This window comes from Callithrix jacchus, chromosome 11 (genome assembly GCF_049354715.1).
Source record: "Callithrix jacchus isolate 240 chromosome 11, calJac240_pri, whole genome shotgun sequence".
NCBI classification, from domain to species: Eukaryota; Metazoa; Chordata; class Mammalia; order Primates; family Cebidae; genus Callithrix; species Callithrix jacchus.
In genome coordinates, this window is record NC_133512.1 from 106,161,012 (window position 1) to 106,177,736 (window position 16,725).

General features: G+C 46.5%; 1 protein-coding gene across 1 annotated transcript in view; it reads right to left on the reverse strand.

Moving 5' to 3' along the window:
- TMEM178B (transmembrane protein 178B) overlaps positions 1-16,725 on the reverse strand; it is a 427,174-nt gene that overhangs the window by 282,067 nt on the left and 128,382 nt on the right. The window lies entirely within an intron of this gene.

The following is a 16,725-nucleotide window of genomic DNA, read 5'->3' on the forward strand; positions in this document are numbered from 1 at the left end:
AGTGGTATGTGCCCTTCCTGTGTCTTCAATTTTTCAACTTTTCTGCCTCTTTTCCTTTAGCCCACAAACATCCTGAAGCCTCTCACATGCCCCAGCATCCCCCTTAAGCACACCTCCTCCTCATACCTTCATCCTGTCATCCTCCTTCCTTAACTCGCAAAACTTGTTGAAAAAGGAGTCTACCAGACAGTCTTCACTTCCTCCATTCACATTCACACCTCCAACCCCACATGCTCTAATTTCCATAACAATTTCCATTAATAGCATCACCTCCCATCTAGTCTGCATTATAAATCCTACAGTCATTGTGAATGCTGCCTCCTCCTCAAGGTGGCCCCTACTTCCTGACATCCAGCTGGTTGCCAGATTCTGCCAGTTCTACTTGAGAAATGTCCCAGGAGTCCAGCCCCTACTCTCTGTCTCCTCTCCTCCTGTAGTAGTTGTCATGATACAATGACTATCTCAACCAATAACCGCATTGCTAAAGGACTTATGAGATAGGAAGGACTCAGCAAGGCTCTGGAGGCCACTGGCTTTCAACGTTACTCATGCTATGGCGCACACATAGAAAATGTTTACAAGGCACCCTGGAATGAACAGATGAGGCTGCCCATGGCACTGTCCAGGATCCTAGGGTGCTGAAGGGACCAGGGTTTCCAACACACCTGGAACCTATTTGGGTTCTGGACTTGGTCCACCAGTAGGAAATGTCGTTATGGATACCATCTCATTTAGTCATTTAGTCCATTCTACAACCAAATTAAGTAGGCATTACCATCCTCATCCCTATTTTTTAATAAAAAAGTGGAGGCATGAGAAGATTAAATGACTCACCCAAGGAAGTAGCAGTGCCAAGATCAGAACCCAGGACCAGAGAGTCTCCTCTACCAGGCCACCCTCCCAAGTGGAGCATATTCCATAAAGGAAAGAAAAATATGATAATGTCACACTCCATTCACAGGCCCTCTGTTGGCCCCCTTATACACAAGATAACCCCCACACTCCTCAGGCATCAAGTCCCAGCTTCCCTCAGGCCCCAGCCTTCACACGCCCCAGGCTCCAGCCAGGAGAACCTCCCCACCTTACCCTAAAGATGCCATATTCACTCCTGACTTGGCATCTATTCTCCTCCCTGCCTTGCTTTTCCTTAGGATGATTCAACACCTACTCATCCTAAGAGATGGCTCAAATGGCAAATCCTCGGCAGAGCCTTCCTGGCGTCTAGAATGGCACCCCAGCAGCAGGTGTTCCACCAGCAGCTTCCCTGCTCTATTCCCTGCTCCCCTGTGCTTCCGTCCTTCCTGCAGCAAACACACTCCTGCACTGTGATTTATCTGTTTACACGCCTCACTCCCCCACTAGATTATGAGTTTCTCAAGGGCAGGGATGTTGTCTTATTCATTCATCTTTATCTTCCCAGTCCCTAGCACAAGGTAAGCACCAATAACATGTGCTTTGAGGAAAGGAATGAGTAATATGAGGTGTTCTTTGTAAGATTTCAGTGGGCAAAGAATCCAACTGCTTTTATTACATGAAAGGAATTAAAATAATTGAGGCAAATTAGAATCTAATGAATTAAAGGAGGCAATTGTTGCAGAACTCTGTGTGTCTATAGCAAACGCCTCCTCCCTGCCTGGACAATACAAGGAGAGACTTATTAATCACAGTGAGGTAGAAGAAATCTGTATATGGTCACAGAACACTATCTCAATGTACTTGGTAAATGTAACCCCAGGGGCAACCAGGTCAATGATTTGGGGGGAAAAGAGAAATTTAAAAAAAGAGGAAAGGAAGATATAAAGGTAGAATGTTGTAACAAGAATACCATCATGCCTTGGGCATGTGCAGTCAGGCAGGTTGTGTCCTGCATAAGGGCACTTCCCAGGGATATGCGGACACTGAAACGCAGCTGCTGCTCTGCTGGCCAAGCCCTGCACCCCAGCCGGGAGTGCTGGAGGCTCACCCTGCCAAGAGGGCTGCCTTTCTCTCATTTGTGCAATGGTGCCTTATGAGCTAGCAGCAGCCGTACCTACAATAATTTCAATATTCAACAAAACAGCTCCAAGACCCAGGCTTGGAACACAAAACCAGGTCCCACTGGGGATGGCCAGATTGGTGACTCACTCCTGTGTGAGAAAAATACCTGATTTCTTAGCTCAGGTCAGATTCTCTCAGCCTTAACACAAACTCAACAAGTTGCCACTGGTTCCAGGCAGGCTGGAGCCAGCTCCCTTAACCTCCTCCAGCCAGAGAGGGAAGAGGCCCTTGACATTCAGCAAGAGCAAGAAGCCAACCCACAGGCTCTGCAGGTGACTGGCCGGGGAGCCTGCCTGGAGCAGCCACAACGGCCCCGCTGGAGGCCCCCCTCGCTGTTTGCTTTGCCTCTGGGATGGCAAGCATCCTGCCTCTGAGAGCAATTAAATTTGAAAGATTCAAATATTGCCTAAAAAGAAAAGCAAAATATTTATCCATGTGTCTGTAGGTCCTGTCAGTGTGCTGGGCTTTTGTATATACAGGAACCATCTGGGCACCAAATATGTATGCCCAGAATGTGGGCTTCCTAATATGAACAGGTTTTCCTGCAGCACCCGGTACAGAGGGGCTACCTGGAAGGCAATGGAGAAGTCCATGGCCTTACCAGGAAGGAAGGACAAACCCCTCTGCACCAAACTCCTGCATTCCAGCCCAGAGTCTCCATTCTCCCTCCAGAAGCCTCAGGTGTGGGGGAGGACTGGCTGGTAGGGACCCCAGGGGTGGCTCCTTCCTGTGGCCCCTGTGGGGGACTTCGTTCGTTCGTTTGTTCGTTAGTTAAAAGAGACCGGTCTCACTATGTCACCCAGGCTGGAATGAAGTGGCATAATCAGAGCTTACTACAGTCTGGAACTCCTGGCCCAAGTGATTCTCTCACCTCAGCCTCTGCAATAGCTGAGACTACAGGCGTATGCCACCATGTCCGTTAATTTTTTTTTTTTTTAGTAGAGATGGGGTCTCACTATATTTCCCAGGCTGGTCTCAAATTCTTGGGCTCAAGCGATCCGCCCACCTCAGTCTCCTAAATTGCTGAGATTATAGGCAGGAGTCACTGTGCCCAGCCTTTTCTTATGTTCTGTAACGATGGGAGTCTCACTGTGTTGCTCAGACTGGTCTCAGATTCCTGTGCTCAAGTGATCCTTCCACCTCTGCCTCTCAAAGTGCTAAGATTACAGGCATGAGCCACCACCCCTGGCCTGGTGGGACACTTTAAACCCTCAGTCACGCTCTGCCTTCGGAGCTAGTGACCCCTCCTGCCCTTATGTCAGGGTCATAGCAAGACACAGGTAATTAAGGAGAGTTTCAAAAAAGGACAATTTAACCCAGTAGCAAAAGAACAACCTGACTGAAAAAACGGGGAAAGGATTTGAACAGACATTTCTCCAAAGGCAATTACATGCAAATGTCCAGCAGGAAACAACGCCCAGTATCACTAATCATCAGGGAAATGAAAATTGAAACCACAAGGAGATGTTACCTCATACTTGTCAGGATGGCTAATACCAAAATAAATAAATAATACTGTCAAGGAGGTGGAGAAAGCAAATCCCTTGCATGCTATCGGTGGGAATGTAAATCAGTTACAGCCACTATGGGACTCAGTGTGGCGGTTCCTCAAAAAATTACAAATGATCCAGCAATCCTACTTCTGGGCCAAATCCAAAACAATTGAAATCACTATCTCAAAGAGGTATCTGCCCTCCCATGTTCATTGCAGCATTATTCACAACAGCCAAAGCATGCAAGCAACCTAAATGTCCATCAGCAGATGAAGGATAAGGGAAATGTGGTATCCAGGCAATATCCAGTGTTGCATCCCTACAATGCCATATAATCGGTCTTTAAAAAGAAGAGAAACTTACTGCACGCGACAACCATACAGTAACCTAGACATTATGCTAAGTAAACAAGCCAGTCACAGAAGGGAAAATACTGCGTGACTCCACTGATGTGAATTCTCTAAAATAGTCAAGCTCATAGAAACAGAGGGTAGAATGATAGTTTTCAGGGGCTGGGGTGTGGAAGAAATGGGGAAATGTCATTCAACAGATACAAAGTTTCAGCTGTGCAAGATAAATAAGAGATTTGCTGTATAACATTGTGCCTATGGTTAATAATACTATTATACACTCGAAAATCTCTTAAAAGGGTGGATGTTAAATGTCCTTACCACAATAACAACAAAACAGGGAGATTTACAAAGCTAAGCACAGAGTATGAAGAGACCAGCGAAGGATGGTGCAAGGGACCCCGGGCTGGCAACAGGAGCAGCTGGTATGACCCCCAGGCCTGGAAGGACAGAGAAGGGAGCTGTCACCAGGACCTGGCAAGGGTGGCCATATGGACAGAGACGATGCAGCCTTTGGCAGAGAGTCACAGCCAACCTGTGGCGAGGCGGCAGGGAAGAAACATCCAACCTCTCACTGCTCCCTTTAGTCTCTCATCAGAACCACCCCCCCGCCACCGCCCGCCATCCCAGTAGCAGAACCCAAACTAGAAGCCGGAGGGTAAGTCAGCCTCCAGGAGCTCAGAGCAGGTGCAGAAGGCAGAGGCTGGATTGGACAGGCAGACAAAACATCACTCACTCCTCTCCTCTCCTCTCCTCTCCTCTCTTTCTCCAGGACTCTTCCCCTCACATCTCTCTTCTCCCACCCCCTTCCAAAAGCATCACTGTAGCTCCCACTTAGTCCAATGCTAGCACATTCTTCCTTCCCAGAGCTCCATGGCAGCAAAGGGATACATGGCGAACAATCAATGGGGAGAGACTGTCCATTACTTTTTCTCCATCTCAAGTCTTCTAAGACCCAAGCATAGCTTGACAATTCATATTGAGTATTAAGTGTGGTCCCTGCACATAGTAAGTGCTCAGTAAATATCAGTTATTCTTAACAGTTGCTGTCCTAAGACTACTTTAAGGGGACATGAACACAGAAACTCAGAAATAATATTACTGAAATGTTTGCATCATGCTATGAACATAGCTCTATGTCTATCAAGTATAAATTTTCACACACAATAGCCCAGGAGGCTGGCAGAGCAAAAGCTCTGATGTGCACTGGACATGTGAGGAACAGAGACCAAGGAAGAGAGGGTGCCAGAGATGGCACAGAATCTGCATGCAGTGACACTGAATTCTGAAGTCTGGTCACAGCTACAGCAATGCCAGAAGGCAGTTTTTCTCCCACATGTATCAGCTCTCAGCAATCCAGGTTTCCTAAGTGCTGTCAAAAGAGTCTATCACTCAAGGGTGATATATATTAAGCAGAGCCCTTCTAGGCAGAGTGGTTTTAGAGGCAGTGCTGGAACCTAACTTCACCCCATCTAAAACTATCTTCCCTAAACAAGTGCTGTGGTACTTGATATCTCCACTAGAGAGTCATTCCTTTGGATCGAATATTGTTCTCCGGACACCCATTGTTAGCGCTCTTGTAAATAAGTTTGAAGGGGTAGCCCTGTCTCGCACCTAAGTGTGATGAGATCCCACATCCCCTTCCTCCAGATGGAGGGGCTCTCAGCTACAGAGGAGCTCAGCCTAGAGAGCAAAGATGCAGAGAAGGGATAAAGCATCCAAGGTGGCTCTCCAAAGGGAAGGCCCTACACTGTCCACAACAGGGTGCCAGGGAAGCACTGGAATGTGGGCACTCTCTCCACCCATCACTTTAAAAGTGGCAAGATGGGATTGGAGTGTGATGGCCCCATGTATTTAGGAGAGGCTGGGTTAAACAAATTATAAAAGGCTCACTTGCTGCAGGACTTTGAGTATTTTTAATATACATTGTGACTCTACCAAAAAGGGGCAGTTACAGCAGATTTTCCCAGGCTCCTTTAATCCCAAATCCTTTTTTATTCAAAGAACAGTTTCCAGCACTCGACAGAGTTTATCAAAATCAGAAATCAGGCCAAGTGCGGTGGCTCAGCCTATAATCCCAGGACTTTGGGAGGCCAAAACGGAAGGATCACTTGAGGCCAAGACTTCAAGACCAGCCTGGGCAATATAGTGAGACCTTGACTGTATTTTTAAAAAACTGTTTTAAATTAGCCAAGTGAGGTGTTATACACCTGTGGTCTCAGCTACTCAAGAGGCTGGGATGGGAGAATTGCTTGAGCTCAAGAATTTGAGGCTTCAGTGAACTGTGATCATACCACCATACTCCAGCCTGGGTGACAAAGCAAGATACTGTCTCAAAAAAAAAAAGTCGGAAGCCATTTCTTTTGTTTACATTCTACTCCAGAGCCAGGCACAGCAATGGGCACATAGGAAACCCTAGATTATATCTGGATGAGTGAAAAATAGATATCGGGTCTGCTTTGATCCACTAGGTAAATTAAGTAATGGCTCCAAGTGTCTGCTGTTCTCTTTTCCGAAGCCGTATCTGAGAGCTACCGGCAAAGCCATACCAGGGTTGAATGCCTACCACCAAGCTGTGTTTACGCAATGCCTTAAAATGACTCCGGCATCTCTGTGGACAGAACTAGTGCAATCGCCCTCAGTGCCACATCCCCTCTGCCCACCTCTGATTCCAGCTCCAGCTGCAGTGGATGCTCCTGGGCAAGGTGATAGTGCCCACAGCAAGCACCCAGCAGCCCTCCCTGCCTCCACTCCCTTCCCAACTCCACTGAGCCCACCCTGAGCAACTGCAGGAGTGCAGCCCTCAGCCAAGGGGGTGACAGGCAGAGAGCAACAGTCTCGTCCTTTGGGAGAGTAATTATGAGATGCTTTCTGCACAGTTCCTCGGAGGGTCCCCTGGAATTGAACCTGGCACTCATAGTAGTAACCGGCTCAACCCCGCCCTCTTGACTGGTTTCTCTCACTTTCTAGTCTGATGTTTCCAGCTCTGCCCACCTGCTTCCCTCAGAGACCCTGTCACAAGCTCTACTTTTAGGAGGACCCAAACTAAGAACAATGACCTAGAGGAGTGTAGTGGACATGATTTACATACTTGAAAGAGAATTGGTACAATTTGGTTTTGAGGTTACTTTGAAGGGTCCTATGGGCACTGTTGGATGAGGCAGGCTTTCTCTTCCTTCACTGTTCCCCTGAGGCCCTTTCCTCTCTTGGTATTCACGCATCTACAGGCACAGGACGGACCCTAGTAGTCCAGGACACACTACTGGACCACTTCTGAGAGTCTACATGCTTCCTTCAACCCAGAGTTCCTTTTGTTAAAACAAACAAACAAAAAAATATATTTATATTTAATGCCTACCACATGCCAGAGGCTCTCATATTATCCCATGCCATCTCATGACAATCCCCAGTAGGGTGGCATTCTAGGACCAGCCCTGTTTGACTGAAGAGGCCTCCAGGACTTCATCTTTGGCAGCCAGGGGAAAAGCTGGGATGCAAATTCTGGCCTCTCTAAGCCAGGTTGGTGCTTTCCAGTGTGAGCGCAGCAGTTTCAGACACCACGGCTGTAAGGATTCACTGTTGGGTGGAAGCTTTGTTGGGAACAAGGATTATTTTTGCAGCCAAAGTACCTTGTACATGGAAGAAACTCAGTACATCCACTGACAAGGGAAGGAAGAAAGGGAGGGAGGAAGAGACGTCATCCATGTCTCATATGTTGCTCACATTTCCACAGTGACAGCGCCTGGAGTGTCCAGTCCACGTGGGGTCCCCCAGTGACACATGCTGGCCTCTGCCCACCACAGTGTCAGCCTTTAGGACTTGACGGCTGTCTCCCGCACTGGGCTGACAGTTCTTAGACTTTCTAGCTCGAAGCCTGCCTAATCCCCTGCACTTAATATACAGAAGATTAAATCAAAAGTAGAAGGAGCACACGGAAAAAAACAACCAACAAAAAGAGACAAAACCAGTTAGAGCTTTAAGGCTCAGGCTTCGTCTCCTCTTTAAAGAGCACTTTCTCAAAAAAGGTAAAATTACATCTTAGCAGGAAGATTTTTCTTTAGCATATTAGGAAGGCCATTTATCAGATGTATTAGCATTATCACATTGGATTCTTCAGAAGACCACAAGAGGCAGGAGAAGGACACAGGAGTCTAGGGGCTTAAAGACTAGAGATTAAAAGGAAAACTTTGTCAGTGATGAAAGGGGCAGGAAGCAAACCAAGAACATTCTGGAGTTTCAGGGTGGGCAGACCATGCTGGTGGTTCCCATGCCCCCTACAGGCCTGTCCCCATACAGAGCAGAAATGGGAGGGGCAGAGAAGACACACCCTTGGCAACCTCCACTGAGACTGGCAATGTTGACAGGAGCTCTCCCTGTTTAAGAGGCAACTCTTCACAAAAGCTTATTTCAAGAAATCTCCACACCCCACCTCCCCCACGTCGTCTCGTTAGCGCCTTCTGCTCCTCCCAGATGTTCAGAGCCCGAGGATTTGCAAGGCTTATAGCTGCTGCAGCCCCAGCCAGAAAGAAGGTTTTATTTTCTTCATACTGAGGAAAAGTGTTATCTACGTTTTTATTTTTAATGCTTTCAAATGCATTCCATTTTGTATGCTTTGGTTTTTGTTTTTTTTTTGCGCTGCCCTATCAGTGTGGCCTCTTAATGTTGTTTTGTATGCATTGCATAGACTGAGTCATAAATATTTAATTTCTTTCCATTCTATGTTACATAAATGTTTGTTATGAGAGGTGCTCAGGGGACCCTCCTCATTACACACATGGAACTTTGTTTTCAAAACCTGTCACCCACCCACCCACCCATTCCACCCTCATGTTTCTGAGACCCTGCCCTAAACACCTTCTGCTGGTTACTGTTACAAGGCAGTTATTATATATGCATCATGTATCTCTAGCTATAGTAAAGGCTCTGAGATAGAGAAGCTTGTGTTTTTCACCTTTGTAGTCCTGATGGTCAAAATGGTGCTTTCAGTACTGTTATTCATTTTAACAATAGCTTCTGTTTAATGAATACTTTCTGTGTGTTAGGTACTGTGCACAGAACCGTTTTATTCATTTGCCTGTTTAATCCAAAAGGTGCCTTATTATCCCCATTCATAAATGAAGACTGAGAAGCTTAGAGAGGTATCCTTCTAGGTATCTTCAAAAGTGCATAGTGATTAGGTGACAGAGGTAGGATTCAAATCCACCTAACACACTCCTAAGCATGCCCTGCCACACATGTGAAAGAACTTGGGAAAGGCCAGCCTCTTCTGAAAGAAAGCAGGAGATCTTCCAAGGCTTTATACTGGAAACATATAAAGTAAAACTTTTCCATTTGCGGGAATTTTCAGCACCTACAGACTCTGCTGCTCTTATCAGAGTAAGACAAAATGTTTGCTTCCATTGCTCCCCTAACAAGCTGGAGGAAGACAGCTCCGCAGTAACACAGAGCGCAGCAGTGGAGGAGAGCTAAAGAGTGCTTACTAGCCTGGCATCTGTCTCTTAAGTCTCAGCCACATTCTTGTCCTCACTCCCAGGACAAGCCTCTTATCAGCAGGAACCTTTGGGCGAGGTCCTAGCCCCCTCAAAGCCTCTGTTTCATCATCTGCAGAATACTGGTAATAATAGCACATACCTCAGAAGACAGATGAGGAATGAATGAGATGACCCCTGTAAAACCTGCTCCATGGTGAGCCTTCAATAACATCACCTTCCCATACAACAGCCCATAAGTATTTAAAGACAATGCTCATGCCTCTCCCCACCCCCAAGTCTCCCTTTCTTCCAGCTGAACACTTCCAGGTTCCCCCAACCACACAGTCACAAAAAACATCGCCAGGCTGGCCATCCTCCAGGTTCAGTCGGTGGTTGAGAATCTCTCCCAGGGTCACACGATGCACTGGGCACAGTCAGTCCTGTGCACAGTCAGACCTGTGCAAACCCAGTAGGGCCACGGGCTCCCAGTTCTACTGTCAGCTCTGGCCATGTGACCTGGCCCCCTCTTAGCTTTGTAGGCTGCTGTGTGCCGGTGCTGTCACTCAAGGGGACAGTGTGGTTTCCTCCGACAAAGCTATTAGGCCAACTCTCCCCATTCATGTGCTTGGGCAGCTGTCTTTCCTCATTTTTCAGTTTTTGTTTTTTGTTTTGAAATGGGGTCTCACTCTGTCACCCAGACTGGAGTGCATTGGCATGATCTCAGCTCACTGCAACCTCTCCCTCCTGAGTTCAAGCAATTCTCCTGCCTCAGCCTCCCAAGTAGCTGGGACTACAGACACCCACCACCAAGCCTGGCTAATTTTTTTGTGTGTGTATTTTTATTAGAGACGGGGTCTCCCTATGTTGGCAAGGCTGGTCTCAAACTCCTGACCTTGTGATCTGCCCGCCTCGGCCTCCCAAAGTGCTGGGATTATAGGCATGAGCCACTGCGCCCAGCCTCAGTTTTTTTAGATGTATGTATTTTGGTTTGTTACCTCCGTGTAGGATCTTTGTTTGTTTCAGCCCCTGAAAAAATTTTTGGATCATGATTCTGTCATCCTACAAATTAGCAATTAGTCCCACATGCTGCATCAGCAGGCCATCCCCATCCTCGCCAAGCCATTGCTACAATCCTTCCACAGGGCAGTGTTGGAGGCAGAACTCCACCCGAGCACACACACAAAGCCTTGTCGTGACCTGAAATCAAGCAGTTATGAGAAAGTGCTTTGGGTGCCATTGTTACACTGCCAGGAACTCAGCTCCCTGTTCTGTCCACCTGGTCGTCACAAGAGACCTTGCCCACATTGTTCACCCCTATCAGTCTGTCTAAGAACTGTATCCAAAAAGGGAATGAGGTCAGCCTGGCATGGCTTGTTCACTCTGCCTGCATCACCGTTTTCTCACTGTGTGCTCACCCACCATCTGTTTAATAAGCCTTTTGGACGGTTTTCCAGGGCTCCCTCTGACGGGGCTGCTTGTCCATATTCATGGAATCCCCTGAGAGTGCTCTCTCTCTCGTTGAAAATCTAAACACTGGTCACCTGCCTCCAGGCTGGCTGCACATTGCATTCCAAGCTCCCTCAAGCCATCCTGCCTCCCCTGGCAGCCAGGACAGCCCCGCAAGAAAAAGCACCTCTCACGTCCTCCCTGTGCTTCCGCATCATTGGGTGGCCAGCACTCCAACTAAGAAATAAAAATGGGCCAGGCACCGTGGCTTACACCCATAATCCTAACACTTCGGGAAGCCGAGGTGGGAGAATCACTTGAGCCCAGGAGTTCAAGACCAGCATGGGCAGCATAGTGAGCCCCTGTCTACAAAAAAAAATTTTTTTAATTATCCAGGTATGGTGGCCTGCACCTGTCATTTCAGCTACTCGGAGGCTGAAGCAAGAGGATCGCTTGAGCCCAGGAGTTCGTGGTTAGGCGAGCTATGATTGCACCATGACACTCCAGTCTAAGTGACAGAGCAAGACCCTGTCAGGAAGAGGAAGAAAAAGAGAGAGAGAAAGCAAAGAAGAAAAGAAGAAAGAGAGAGAAGCCGCCTCCCCACTGGGGGACCACAAGGCACCTCCCCCACTACAGCTGATGAAGATTGTTCCCAAATTATGCCAGATGGCTTCCATTCCTCTGCCTTCTCATTGCATTTGCTGACCAGGTTCTTTTCATTCCTTTATCATGAGACTTTTCCTTCACGAAAGCACCTAGTAGGCTACTACTACTATTGGCAGAAACCGCAATTACTTTTGCACCAACCGATAACATTTCACAATCCTCTGTTGTAAAGGTTACTTCATCTTTAGTGGGAGCTACAACCTTTTTATCCGAATTCCTTTTTTTCCTGGATTCTGAATGCCTTTGCCCCTTCTCTGAGTTTGTTTTTTGTTTTTTTGTTTTTTGGGTTTTTTTTTTTTGCATGTTTTAAACAAGACATTTTTAAATGTCATTACATCGTCGCTTCTTCACAAGAGGAAATAAAGAATGAGCTGTCACCGTCTGTGCCCTCCATGGCCCATCCTGCCTGCACATTTGTGGCTGCCTTTTCCCCAGTGTGCTCATGTATTTTCCAGCCTGAAACAGACTTCTTGGGAAAGAATGAGAAGGTGAGGTATGGCTTTAGATTACCATCTGGGGTGTAGTAAATAATCTATCCCTTATTCCCATCACATCCCTAATGACCTTTGGGAAAGTTCGGAGCAGCAGCCTGCCACTACCCTGCCTGCGGTCCCCACATGCCCAGTGCAGACACCAGGCTCAGCTCCTCCAGGCACAGGTTCAGCTGGTGGAAGAATCATCCATCTCCAGGCTCTGACAGACAAACGAGGCGAGAAGGAGACCAGATCTGGTTTTTCGCTGGAAAACAATGAGCTCATCCTCTCTCTCTAGGGACCCAGGAAGTGGAGACAGATCTGGAGATGGGAGAGAGTGATGGAGGCGGGCAGGGGTGATGAAGGATGGGCTGGGAGGAGGAGGGAGGCCAGTCTGGCACTTTTTTAATGTCACTTTTGATAAGAATCCCCAGCTCTCAGGCCAGAGGGAAACATCCATTTTCTTTAAATTAAGGATGCAGCATGAGGCAGTTGTCCTAAAGGAAAGGGACAGAGAGAAGATAAACAGACTTGGAAATTCGTCATTTCTGCTTCTTCAGAGAAAAGTAAAATGATTGTTCATGAGTCACCAGAATTGCAGATGCCAGGACAGACAGGCTGCTGCCGCCGCCTCTGGATGTGGGGCTTTGGGACCCGATGGCAGACACTCTGCTGGCCAGCTTCTCCCCAGGCAAGTCTATCTCCCCCAGCTATGCACCTCTAGAAGGCCAAAGCCAGGCATTTCCTACAGGCTGAAGCCGGTAAAAATGAGAGGATTCAGACAACCATCCAGATGCTTCTGAATAGCTGAATGAATGCTGTTTCAGCTAGGGCAAAAAAAAAAAAAAATGCAGATCACTGAGTTTTCCACTTTTCCTTTGAAAAAGGAGTTACATAATGCTGATTTTCCTTTTTACCAGTTAATTCAGAGAAGAGAGAGAGAGAGAGAGAGAGAGAGGAAGAAGAGACTGGGGAAGGACTGGGGAGAGCTGAGTTGTACTTGAGAAACAAAATTCAGATGATTGACTATTTTCCTCTTCAACCTGTTATACTTGGCTAAAACTTGATGGAAACTGGCTGGGTGCAGTGGTTCATACCTATAATCCCAGAACTGTGGGAGGCCAAGGGTGGTGAATCACCTGAGGTCAGGAGTTTGAGAACAGCTTGGCCAACATGGTAAAACCCCATCTCTACTAAAAATACAAACAAAAGAATAGCCAGACATGGTGATGCATGCCTGTAATCCAGCTACACGGGAGGCTGAGGCAGGAGAATCCCTTGAATCCAGGAGGTGGAGGTTGCAGTAAGCCAAGATCATGCCACTGCACTCCAACCTGGGCAACAGAGTAAGACTCTGTCTCACAAAAAAAATAGAAAAAGCAAAACTTGAATGGAAACTAAAGATCACAAACAGAATGTAGAAACCCCAAATAGATGAATTATGTTTTTCTTTATACCTCTGTCTACTCACAAAACTGATTATTTCTATGTTTAAGTTAAATGGCTTGGAGAGATTACAGATGTTAAAGTATTAATTTATCCTGACTCCCTAGTTGCAATGAAATTCAAAACAGAACTGAAGAAAGGAATAGCAACTTGTTCACTCCTTTCCTCCTGTGTCCTGTGGCACTATACAGGATCAAAAGCATGGGTGCTGGAGCCAATTTGCCAGGGGTTCTAATCCCGGATATGGGATCTTGGCCAAATTATCGAAGCCCTCTATAACCAAGTGTCTTTATTTTAAAGGATGTGATCAAGTATCTACCCTGTTGGGGATATTGTGAGAATTCAACAAGTTCATACAAGTAAAGCACTTAATGCCTGGTACGTCACAAGCAATCCATAATTATTATTGCTATTATTATACTATGGCACCATTTGAGACACAGATTTATTATATATATCAGACACCATAAATGTCCTTTAAGACATGCAGCAAGTACAGAGCTGTCATGGTTTAACAAAAGAAATGAACATCTAGGAGACAGCTTCCTATCATCCTGTCTTCTTCGGGCCTTAGGTACTGATCTCAGTTTCTTTCTCAACCATGTTGCTGGCATCTCACCCCATCCCCACTCCCAGCCTGAGGCAGCATTTCCCATTATGCTGTCACCCTGGCTGTGTCCTACCCTCCTACTCCTGGCTCAAGGGCTGAGCCTACTGTGCCCTGATTTCCAGCCCTGTCAAAGACCTATTACACCAGAGCTTCTCTGACACATCTCCACCACCCATGCACGAGACGTCCAAGACATGAAGGCAGAAACATGGCTACAGCTGCCCAGCACCAAATATAGTTTGATGTTTGACACACGCAGGAGAGTAATAATTTAGGACTCACCTTTGACCTGCAAAGATGATACCTGGTAGTTAAACAAGTGTTCCCCTAACCCCCAATCCTTAGCTCTAACCTGAGGAGTCCAAACCAAGATGGAATTTCTTATTTTTTAACTTTCAGAAAAGCTGCTCTACATTCCACTTCCCAATCAAAACAGCAAACCTAACAGACAAAATCAAGATTTGGTAAAGACAGGAGCAATAGAAACTTCCAGACATTGTTATTTGAAGTATAAATTGTCCCAAATGCTTGACAAAATCAAGTAGAAATGTATATGCCCTATGGCCCAAATTTATAGACCCTCAACGAACTCCTATACATGTGCCTGAGGAGGACACTTGTACAAGGATGGTCAATACAGCATTGCTTGCAAAAAAAAAAAAAAAGACTGAAAACCAAATGTCCAAAAAAGAGTGAAAACCGAAGGAAGTGGAAAAGTAAAAGGTGGTCACATTCACATGATAGAATATTATACAATGACTAAAATAGAATTAGAACTCTGTGTGTGTGTATAGCATTTTATACATATAAATGATAGACCTCAAAATATAACATCAAAAGAAACTAGAACTGCAGATTGATAGGTACTGTATCATAGTGATACGGTGTGGCTGTGTCTCTACGCAAATCTCAACTTGGAAGTGTATCTCCCAGAATTCCCATGTGTTATGGGAGGGACCCAGGGAGAGGTAATTGAATCATGGGGTCTGGTCTTTCCTGTGCTATTCTCACAATAGTGAATAAGTCTCAAGGGATCTGATGGGCTTATCAGAGGTTTCCACTTTTGCTGCTTCCTCATTTTCTCTTGCCATTGCCATGTAAGAGGTGCCTTTCGCCTCCCGCCATGATTCTGAGGCCTCCCCAGCCATGTGGAACTGTAAATCCAATTAAACCTCTTTTTCTTTCCAGTCTCAGGTATGTCTTTATTAGCAGTGTGGAAACAAACTAATACGGTAAATTGATACTATTAGACTGGGGCGTTGCTGAAAAGATACCTGAAAATGTAGAAGTAACTTTGGAACTGGGTAACAGGCAGAGGTTGGAACAGTTTGGGGGGCTTAGAAGAAGACAGGAAAACGTGGGAAAATTTGGAACTTCCTAGAGACTTGTTGAATGGCTTTGCCCAAAATGCTGACAGCCATGTGGACAATAAGGTCCAGACTGAAGCAGTCTCGGATGAAGATGAGGAACTGCTGGGAACTGGAGTAAAGGTGACTCTTGTTATGTTTTAGCAAACAGACTGGCAGCATTTTGCCCCTGCATGAGAGATTTGTGGAACTTTGAATTGGAGAAGATAACTTAGGGTATCTGGCAGAAGAAATTCCTAAGCAGAACACATTCAGGAGGTCACTTGGGTACCACTAAAGACATTCAGTTTTATAAGGGAAGCAGAGCAGAAAAGTTTGAAAAATTTGCAGCCAAACTATGCGATAGAAAAGCAAAATCCGTCTTCTGGGGAGAAATTTAAGCTGGCTGCAGAAATGTACATAAGTAGCAAGGAGCCTCAACAAACTCCTATACATGTGCCTCAACATGTTAATCCCCCAGACCATGGGGAAAATGTCTCCAGGCCATGTCAGAGACCTTCACAGCAGCCCCTCCCATCACAGGCCTGGAGGCCCAGAAGGTAAAAGTGGTTTTGTGGGTCTGGCCCAGGGTCCCGTGCTGTGTGCAGCCTAGGGACTTGGTGCCCTGTGTCTCAGCTGCTCCAGCTATAGGTGAAAGGGGCCAGTGTACAGATCAGGCTGTGGATTCAGAGGGTGGAAGCCCCAAGCCTTGGCAGCTTTCACATGAGCCTGTAGGTGTACCGAAGTCAAGAACTGAGGTTTGGGAACCTCCACCTAGACTTCAGAAGATGTATGGAAATGCCTGGATGCCCAGGAAAAAGTTTGCTGCAGGAGTGGGACCCTCACGGAGAACCTCTGCTAGGGAAGTATGGAAGGGAAATGTGGGGTTGGAGCCCCCACACAGAGTTCCTACTAGGGCACTGCCTAGTGGAGCTGTGAGAAGAGAGCCACCGTCCTCCAGAGTCCAGCGTAGTAGACCCACGCATGCTTGCACCATGCACCTAGAAAAGCCACACTCAACGGCAGCCTGTGAAAGCAGCCAGTGGGGAGGCTGTACCCTACAATGTCACAGGGGCAGAGCTGCCCAAACCTATGGGAACCCACCCCTTGACATCAGTGCGATTTGGATGTGAGACATGGAGTCAAAGGAGATCATTTTGGAGCTTTAAAATTGGACTGTGCTACTGGATTTCAGACTTGCATGGGCCCTTAACCCCTTTGTTTTGGCCAATTTCTCCCATTCGAAATGGCTATATTTAGGTAAATATAGCCTAAATATTTACCTAAATATAGCCATTTAGGTATCTAGGTATTTACTAATACCTGTATCCCCATTGTATCTAGGAAGTAACTAGCTTGCTTTTGATTTTACAGGCTTATAGGCAGA